Source organism: Hemitrygon akajei, unplaced genomic scaffold, assembly GCF_048418815.1.
Source record: "Hemitrygon akajei unplaced genomic scaffold, sHemAka1.3 Scf000091, whole genome shotgun sequence".
NCBI classification, from domain to species: Eukaryota; Metazoa; Chordata; class Chondrichthyes; order Myliobatiformes; family Dasyatidae; genus Hemitrygon; species Hemitrygon akajei.
The window spans coordinates 1,979,814-1,990,413 of NW_027331977.1; positions in this window are offsets into that span (position 1 = coordinate 1,979,814).

Here is a 10,600-nt window from a genome sequence, read left to right on the forward strand (position 1 = left end):
TGTGAGTAATAAGGTCATTTCAATTCAATTCCATCATGAAACGACCGATGTTCCGAAACAGGCGGCTAACTTGTAGATGCACAGCGAGCTGTAAAACTATATAACAGCTAGAATTCAAAAACTCTGCTTACTGTACTTTCCTCTACTGGCTGCCTTCCTTAATAAATAGAAATCCTTCGGGGACTCTCTTAAACAAGCGCAACACCGTAAGCGAATTGCAGAAGTTACCACACAAACCAAAATAAAAAGCAAAGCACACAAAATGCTGAAGGAAATGGACAATTCTAACAGCATCAATGTAAATGTCTTTCTGGTTCGTAACCCATTTATCAGTTTTGGAAAACGATTAGCAAGATAATAGGAGGAGTATTTGGCTTGGAGAGGACGGATGGCAGTCTGGAAGATAATTCGTGAAGACAGGTAAGTACGGAAGGCTAAAGTCTGGAGAGGAAAAAATATGGAGTGGAGAAGAGTTGAACATGAAAAAAAGCAATGAAAGAAGATTTCTTTTGCCTGAAAAAGTGATGCTGATGCCATAAGTTTGGAGACTACATCGGGGGAAAAAGAAGTGTTACTTCTATACTCTGGGTGTGCCTTATAATCACAAAAGAAGACTATCAACTAACACGTCGGAAATTGACGGCGGTTTTTTTTTTCCGACTGGAATTGCCTCACATGGTGGAGGAAGAAAAGCTCAGCGTCAGGGTCAATGCAGAACTCGCCGAGCTGTGGGCACAGGTGAGGCCATTACTGAGAACAAAACGTTCTGCCTTAGCGAGGGGAAAGTTGGAGGAGATGGTGAAGACTCAGCATGGTTGAGAGCTTCGATTGGAAGGTGAAGGGAGTAGGTAGTGGCTAATGGTAGTGGTTTTATGGTGTTCAGGGTTGGTGGGGTACAGGAAGATGTAGTCTAGGAGGACCTAAGACATGGTGGTAGACCTGAGAGAGACGGGTTTGCCCAGTTCTGGTGGGAGAAGTGGAGACGTGTCTTTCACCGGCAGTGCGTGAAAACCACGCCTGGAGGACCAGGCCGTAGTCGGAGTTGGAAGTTGCGTATTTAGGACTTTGGAGGCGTATGAGCTAGTTCGAACCGCATTGATGGAGACGGAGTCCGATTTCTGAATCTGCTCCGATCAATAGAAACTTTGAGTGTTTGGCATGGATTGCAGAGTGAAGATGTCCAAGCTTGTATGTGATTGAATTGCTGGAAGACATCAGGATGGCCATGTAGCATCCAATGAAAAGACCGCGATCGATGCTTCGGGCCAAGACCCTACAGCTGTCCTGTAAGTTTTGTTTCACTAATATTTATGATAGTTAAATGAGATATTAAAAAAAATAAATTGTGCAAAAATACTGGCCGGACTTACGTTGATCTGGTTCTGGATTTTCAAACTTCGCTTTAGCTGAGTGGAACTCACATTCTATCCTTCTTTTACTGTGGCCAAGTTTGAATGGACAGATTTTATCGGCAGGCTTATCTTGCTGATCAACGTTAGATTTTCCAATCTCAGCCGGGTGCCAATTCAGGTTGTACGTTGGCTTCAAGTTGTTCTGGCCGAGGTTCATTTCAGTAGCGTGATTTGCAGCCTGTGTAGTTGTTGCAGCATTGATTCGTAAATATTCTGGTGAAACATGTACAAACATAAAATGACTTCAAAAATGGCTTCAATGCTTCAATGGGAATCAGGAAATTATAGTTTAAAAAGTTGCTATGATAATTCAACGAATAGTAAATAAGCTAAAGACCATCAGAGATTTGTGTTAAATATTTTTGAAACAAAGTAATAAATCTGCCCACCCAAATATCGCTTAAATGTTCTAATTTTAAATCCGATACAGGACTAATTTCACGAAATATCTGTTTAACCAGTGAGAACTAAATAAAGAAATTAAGAAACGACAGAAAAACAATACGTGTATCTCTATGAAACGGGCCCATCGGAATACCAGCGAAGATAAGCTCTTCGAGAAATAAAGTTTGTGTTTTTTTTTCTCCCCCCCCCATCCTGGATTTCGCTGAAATGCTAAAGTCAGCACTACATTGAGGTATATTCCCCTGACCAAGCTGTTTCGCTAAACTCGTTGATGCTGACTTAGTAATCTTTCCAAATTTTATTCAGCCCACTAACAATACATGTATCATTTAAACGCGTTAGCCGTACCAAAGTCTATCATTTCTATTGTCAGCTGATTTCATACACTGAACTGAAGAGGAACTAAACTCCAAAAGTCATAAAGTTAAAGATGAAACAGTCCTTTCAATATTTTAAGCAAGATTAGTGCATTATCTTTGTTTTGTACAATTTCGGAGTGAAAAAAAAGAAAGGAGCACCATTCAAAAGTTTGGGCACCCCAAGAGATTTGAGCTCTCATAGTACTTTTACCAAAATCTTAGACCTTAATAGGCTTGTTAGAGCTGTGGATTGTTCACAATCATCGTTAGGAAAGGCCAGGTGATGCGAATTTCAAAACTTTATATAAACACTGACTCCTCAAACCTTGTCCCAACAATCAGCAGCCATCGGCTCCTCTAAACAGCTGCCTAGCACTCTGAAAATTAAAGTAAGAATTGCCCACAAAGCTTGAGAAGTCTATAAGAAGATAGCGAAACGTTTTCATGTCGCCGTTTCCTCAATTCGTAATGTTATTAAGAAATGGCAGATAACAGGATCGGTGGAGGTCGAGTTGAGGTCTGGAAGACCAAGAAAAATTTCTGACAGAACTGCTCGTAGGATTGCCCAAAAAGCAAATAAAATCCCAGTTTGACTGTATAATTTGAGAAGGAGAAGGGAAAATCGGATGTGTCATTATTACAGTTGAACAAAGGGAACAATGGAGCTATGAGGGAGGAGCTGACCAAAGTTCAATGGAACAATACCCTAGCAGGGAAGACAGTGGAACAACAATGGCAGGTATTCCTGGGAATAATGCAGAAGGTGCAGGATTGGATAATTCCAAAGAGGAAGAAAGATCCTAAGGGGAGTAAGAGGCGGCCGTGGCTGACGAGGGAAGTAAAGGACAGTATAAAAATAAAAGAGAAGAAGTATAACATAGCAAAGAGAGCGGGAAACCAGAGGACTGGGAAGCTGTTAAAGAGCAACAAAAAAGGCAATACGCCAAGAAAAAATGAGGTACGAAGGTAAACTAGCCAAGAATATAAAGGAAGATAGTGAAAGCTTCTTTCGGTATGTGAACAGCAAAAAAATAGTTAAGACCAAAATTGGACCATTGAAGACAGAAACCGGTGAATTTATTATGGGGAACAAGGAAATGGCAGATGAGTTGAACAAGTACTTTGGATCTGTCTTTACCAGGGAAGACCCAAACAATCTCCCAGATGTAATAGTGGTCAAAGGAACTAGGGTAAAGGATGAACTGAATGAAATTTATTATTAGGCAAGGAACAGTGTTGGATAGACTGTTGAGTCTGAAGGCTGATAAGTCCCTGGGACCTGATTGTTTGCATCCTAGGGTACTTAAAGAGTTGGCTCTAGAAATCGTGGACACATTGGTAATCATTTTCCAATGTTCTATAGATTCAGACACAGTTCCTGCTGACTGCAGGGTTGTTAATGTTGTCCCACTTTTCAAGAAAGGAGCGAGAGAGAAAACAGGGAACTATAGACCATTTAGCCTGACGTCAGTGGTGGGAAAGATGCTGGAGCCAATTATAAAAGATAAAATTATGACACATTTGGATAGCAGTAGAAGGATCAGTCCGAGTCAGCATGGATTTATGAATGGAAAATCATGCTTGAGTAATCTTCTGGAGTTTTTCTGAGGATGTAACTATGAAAATGGACAAGGGAGAGCCAGTGGATATAGTGTACCTGGACTTCCAGAAAGCTTTTGATTAAGTCCCACATAGGAGATTAGTGGGCAAAATTAGGGCACATGGTATTGGGGGCAGAGTACTGACGTGGATTGAAAATTGGCTGGCTGACAGGAAACAAAGAGTAGCGATTAACGGTTCCCTTTCTGAATGGCAGGCTGTGACCAGTGGGGTACCGTAAGGTTTGATGCTGGGACCGCAGCTGTTTACAATATACATTAATGATTTAGATGAAGGGATTAAAAGTAACATTAGCAAATGTGCTGATGACATAATGCTGGGTGGCAGTATGAAATGTCAGGAGGATGTTATGAGAATGCAGGGTGATTTGGACAGGTTGGGTGAGTGGGCAAATGTATGGCAGATGCAGTTTAATGTGGATAAATGTGAGGTTATCCACTTTGGTGGCAAGAACAGGAAGGCAGATTACTATCTAAATGGGTTCAAGTTAGGAAAAGGGGGAGCACAACGAGATCTAGGTGTTATTGTACATCAGTCAATGAAAGCAATCATGCAGGTACATCAGGCAGTGAAGAAAGTTAATGGCATGCCGGCCTTTATAACAAGAGGAATTGTGTATAGGAGTAACGAGGTCCTTCTGCAGCTGTACAGGGCCCTGGTGAGACCCCACCTGGAATATTGTCTCCAAGTTTGAGGAAGGACATTCTTGCTATTGAGGGAGTGCAGCGTAGGTTCACAAGGTTAATTCCTGGAATGGCGGGACTGTCATATGTTGAAAGATTGGAGCGACTGTGCTTGGATACACTGGAATTTAGAAGGATGAGAGGGGATCTGATTGAGACATATAAGATTATTAAGGGATTGGACACGCTGGAGGCAGGAAGCATGTTCCTGCTTATGCGTGAGTCCAGAACTAGAGCCACAGTTTAAGAATAAGAGGTAGGCCATTTAGAACTGAGATGCGGAAAAACTTTTTCACCCAGAGAGTGGCAGATATGTGGAATGCTCTGCCCCAGAAGGCAGTAGAGGCCAAGTCTCTGGATGCATTCAAGAGAGAGTTAGATAGAGCTCTTATAGATAGCGGGGTCAATGGATATGGGGAGAGGGCAGGAACGGGGTAGTGATTGTGTATAATCAGCCATGATCACAGTGAATGGCGGTGCTGGGTAGAAGGGCCGAATGGCCTACTCCTGCACCTATTGTCTATTGTCTATTGACTGCAAAGGACCTTCAGGAAGATTTAGCAGGCTCTGGAGTGGTGGTGCACTGTTCTACTGTGCAGCGACACCTGCACAAATATGACCTTCATGGAAGAGTCATCAGAAGAAAACCCATCATGCGTTCTCACCACAAAATTCAGCGTCATAAGTTTGCAAATCAAGATCTAAACAAGCCTGATGCATTTTGGAAACAAGCCACGTAGACTGATGAAGTTTACGTAAATAGAACTTATTGGCCGCAATGAGCAAATTTATGCCTGGAGAAAAAAATACGTGCAGAATTTCATGAAAAGAACACTTATCCAGCTGTTAAGCACGGGAGTGGTTTGATTATGCTTTGGGCCTGTGTTGCAGCCAATGACACGGGGAACATTTCACTGGTAGAGGGAAGAATGAAAGCAATTAAATACAAGCAAATTCTGGAAACAAACATCACAGTGTCTGTAAGAAAGCTGAAGATGAAAAAAGGATGGCTTCTACAACAGGGTAATGATCCTAGACACAGCACAAAATCCATAGGGGACTATGTCAAGAGGCACAAGCTGAAGGTTTTGTCATGGGCATAATTCCCCAACCTAACCTTCATTGATAATCTGTGGATAGACATCAAAAGAGTAGTGAATGCAAGACTGCTCAAGAATTTCACAGAACTGGAAGCCTATTGCAAGAAAATATGGCCGAAAATCACCCAAAAAAGAATTGAAAGACTCTTAGCTGGCTACAGAAAGCGTTTGCAAGCAGTTATACTTGCCAAATGGTGTGTTACTAAGTACTGATCATGCAGGGTGCCCAAACATTTACTGGGCGCTTTTCCTTTCTTGTCAGTTTGAAGATATAAAAGATGGAAATAAGAAAGCAATCTTGCTTAAAATATTAAAGAAATGTGTCATCTTTAAATTTATACATTTTGGAAATCAGGTCATTTTTACTCACTTAGCTATTCACAGTAACAGAAATTTTGACCAGTGGTGCCCAAATTTCGCATGCCATTGTAAACTTGTATTCAACATTGAATTTTGGTGTACCGTTTAATATATGTATCAGAGCGCTAGAACGCAAGGCGACTTTAGCAAGAGTGTGGGAACGGCCTCTTCAAGCCTCTCGCAGTACTGGGTAATTTTAAGGTCTATCTAAACAGCTCTCAAATCCTCTTCTCTGTCAGTTCTCCTCAACTCTCAATTTCCGTCTGTCCAATATCGACAGATGGGAATATTAGAAATAATAGGTAATCAGCCCATCGTAGTACTAGGGAGAGTTAAAGTGTGCCTCATGTGGTCTCAGCTCCACTTCAGTGTCAGTTTCTCTCAACTCTTACGATCTGCCAAATAATATTCCATAATCGGTTCACTTTTATCTTTTAATCTCCTGAGTTTTTGTTTTTTTTTGGCTATGTTACCGCTCGCTCACTAATAGCTGAAAATGGGCAAAAGACGCTTATTGAACAGACGCTTATTACAGCAGTAATTCCAATGAGAAAGTGTTGGACTTTGTGCGCTCTTCTCGTGAAAGCACTACGAAACCCGGGAATGCACGGAAAAAAAAAAGTTATTTATATCTGAACTGCGTGACAGTGGAATTTTATGTGTAAAAACTTGCAGTGACCATATGGTAGATCAAATACTCGGCAATTCAGATGTTTAAGGTGCAATCCTGAGAGTAAACTGTCAGCAATCCTGTACTTCATTGCAATTTGTGCTTGTAGAACCTTACCTTCACCTTCTTTATCAGTATGGTGCTCAGCTTTGGGTCGGCCATTTTTCGAGTCGTCAACAACATCTTCTTCCATTACCGTAAGTTGTAGTTTATTTCTGTCTGATTCATTCCCTGTGTCACGATGCTCTTTTATTTCTGTGTCGGATCGTAAATGGAAATAGGAATAATAACGTTTTGTTACCTGTGAATGACTGTCTTGGTGGATAGAGGTTCGGTGAATGATAAAGTGGTCCACCAACTTATATCGTAATTCAGCAATGTAAAGGAGGGCATTTTTTACAACCAGAGGGAATGGATGCCCTAATAGAAGTACTACTCTGCTTAAGGCTGTGGGTGCACAAAAGGCCTTTTACATTGTAGTAATTCTCAGTAAAAATAAAAACTGAAAATGCCGAAATACAGAGGACAATATACAGAGCAAAAATGACCATCCCTGGAGGGACTGTCAACATTGATCGTAGAGACACTGCCCGAATACAGGTAGCAGGTTTTGTCTTCACAGATCCTCTCTGTCCCGTAGAGTTCAATGTGCAATGCATTTATTTTTCATCTTGAAAAAAACGAATCGCCTACTTGATTTGAAAAAGACGTAACCACAGTTAGTACAGAATTAAAAATACTCACCAGCTGTCTTTCCGCCATCCTCCAATGCGCCTGCCTTTTCTGCTCGTCCACCAATTGCCGGATCTTGAATCATTATTTCTATAGCCTCCACCTCTCTTTCGTTATCAGCACCGTGCTTATTTTCTGCAGGTCTTGTTTTCGTTTTGCCTTCAGCTTCTTCTTCTTTCTCTATAATGAGAGAGAGAGAGAGAGGGAAGCTGAGAAGCTATCCTACTCCATTTTTCGAGTAGTCCACAGCATCCTCTTCCATTATATATGTTGTAGCTTATTTCTGTTTGATTCCTTCCAGGTGGTATAATGATCTTTAATTTCTGTGTCGGATCAGGAATGAGAAAAGGAAGTAAAACAATGCCCGGTAATGCCCCCGTTGGCCGATAGAGCTGAGGTGACCTGTAAAGCGGTTCATCAAGTTACGTCCTAATTAAGCAATATAAATGAGTGCGCTTCCGGACAACCGGAAGGAATGGATGACCAAAGAGGAGCAAATACTCTGGTTACAGCTGTGCTGTCTAATTCGGTGTGAAATGTCTGATTGTGTACAGTAACTCTCAGAAAAATAAATTGCAAATGCTGAAATATGAAGGAGTATATAAGGAGCAAAACATCGTACATAGGTGGGTTGGGGGGGGGTTGCGGGAGGGAGGATGTCAGCCTTGTTCCTCGAGGCACTGCCGGAAAACAAGGAGCAGCCATTGCCTCCACAGATCCTGTCTGTCCCTCGGTGTCCCGCGAGCAATGTATATCTTCTTCTTCAAATAAGGAAACTAGTACTTAACTTGGAAAGGACTTGCAAAAAATATTTAGCACAGAATTAACTGCTACTCACCACCTATCTTTCTGCCATCCTCTGATGTACCTGGCTTTGCCTTTTGTCCGCAGGTTGCTGGATCTTGATTGGTTATTTCTTTAGCCTCCCTCTCTCCTTCGTTACCATTCTCTTGCTCATCTTCGGCAGGTCTTCTTTTCGCTTTGTGTGCAGTGACTTCTCCATTGACTGTATTGTGTATGTTATTTCTGTATGATTGTTTCCTACTGGAATGTTGTTCTTTTATTTCAGGGTTATCTATATCCTGTGACAGCTTCTCAGCTTCTTTGTCGTTCATCAATATGTGTTTTCCGTATTCACCTGAAGTAGAGAATATTAGCTCAGTTTACAATCATTTCACTCAAACGGCTAACTTCTACAGATTGAGAATTCCCTGTATTCCATTATTTCCATACTTTGAGTAATTCCTTGAAATGTTTTACACGAATGTTGTGTTTCGTTATGGTTGTCTTCCTTCTACTGTTGTGACTGAGGCTCTAACGTGTATTAGTACTGTCGTGCCCAAACAGAGTTTCAAACTCCTACAGTCATTTCAGAAAAGATACAGAAGAGATATCAGTGAGTGGTTGTAACCACTACATTATATTTGTCGTGATCCAGCAGTCGACGATTTGACAAGGGGAGAGAGAACAGGAATAACTGGCATTCTTTACCGAAACCTCTTAGAGTTACTCATCAGGGTGATGAGTGTAAAATGAAACCATTGAGTATCAATGAAAAATGTACATAATTCTACAGAAATCACTCCTTCATCCTTGAGCATTTGCCTTACCTAACATCAACAATTCTATAAATTTCCCACTGTATTCGACCAGTCACACTTTAACTCGTGTAAATTACGAACACACTGTTACCCTTGCTCTCTCTGTGCCAAGCTGTCCGTGGAGCTCCACAGACATTTTATTTCTCCTTATTCTTGTAATGTATACCATAAGAGATAGGTCATTTGTCCCATCGAGTCTGCACCGCCATTCAATCATGCCTGTTCTTTTTTTTTTCCTCCTCCTCAGCCACATTACTCGGCCATTTTCCCATAACCTGTGATACCGTGGTCAATCGAGCATCTATCAAACACTGTCTTCATTAAACCCAATAACCTGCCCCCCAAAGTTGAATGTAGTAACAAATTTCACAAATCCACGACCTCCAGTTAACAAAATTTCTCCCTATCTCTGTTTTAAATGGAAGCCATTCCATCTTCAGGCTATTGCTCTTGTCCCAGACTTCCCCACCATGAGATGCATCCTTTCCACATTTATGCTGTCCAGCTCTTTCAACATTTGGGACGTTTCAATGAGATAACCCCTCATCTTTCTAAATTCCATACAGAGCCAGATCCATCAATCATTCTTCATATGATCAACATTTCATCCCCGGAATCATCCTTGTGCACCACCTCTGGACCCTCTCCAATACCATCAATTATTGTCCTCCATGAGGAGCACGAAACTGTGCACAATAGCTAAGGGGAGGCCTCACCATTGTCTCATAAAGGATGTTCTGCACAAGGACTCCAGTTCCTTTGCAGCTCAGAATTTTTTTTTTGGATTTTCTACTCATTTAGAAAAAAAATCATCCTGCACTTTTACTTCTACTATGCATTTTACAACAGTGTATTTAATTTGCCACTTTCTTGCCTACTCTTCTAATCTGTCTGAGACCTTGTGCAGACTGCCAGTTTTATCAAAACTACCTGCCCACCCGCAACAATCTCGGTATCATCTGCAGCTTAGCACCGCAGACAGCTATTCCGTCATCTAAATTAAAATAAGCGGTCCCAACACCGACCCCTGTGGAACACCACTAGTCACTGGCAGCCAGCCAGTGAGGGATCTTTCCATTCCAACTCGTTGAATCCTCCCAATCATCCAATGTTCTAAACATGTTAGTAAATTTCCTGCAGTACCATGGGTTCTAAACATGCTAAGTAGATACATGTGTGGCACCTTGTTAAAGGCCTTCTGAAATCCAAATATAGAACATTCACTGCATTCCCTTTAATTTCCCTACTTGTAGTCTCTCCAAAGAATTCCAACAGATTCATCAGGCAAGATTTCCCTTTGGGGAAACGCTGCTTACTATGTCCTGTCTTGTCCTGGGTAACCATGTATTCCATAAACTCATACATAAGAATCGACAGTAACATCTTTGCATCCACTGAGGTCAAACTAAATGGTCTATAATTTCCTTTATGCAGCCTTCTTCCTTTATTAAGCCATGGAGTGATATTTGGAACTTTCCAGTCCTCTGGCCGCATTCCAGAGTCCTACTGCGGTTTGTAAGACAATTTTCTCATGCCGCTACAATCTTTGACGCTACGCCTTTCAGAAACGTATGGTGTAGCTCATCTGGTCCTGGTGAGATATGGATCTTGAGGTCATTCAACTTTATGAGCATCTTTTGCAACTACTCACTGCACTC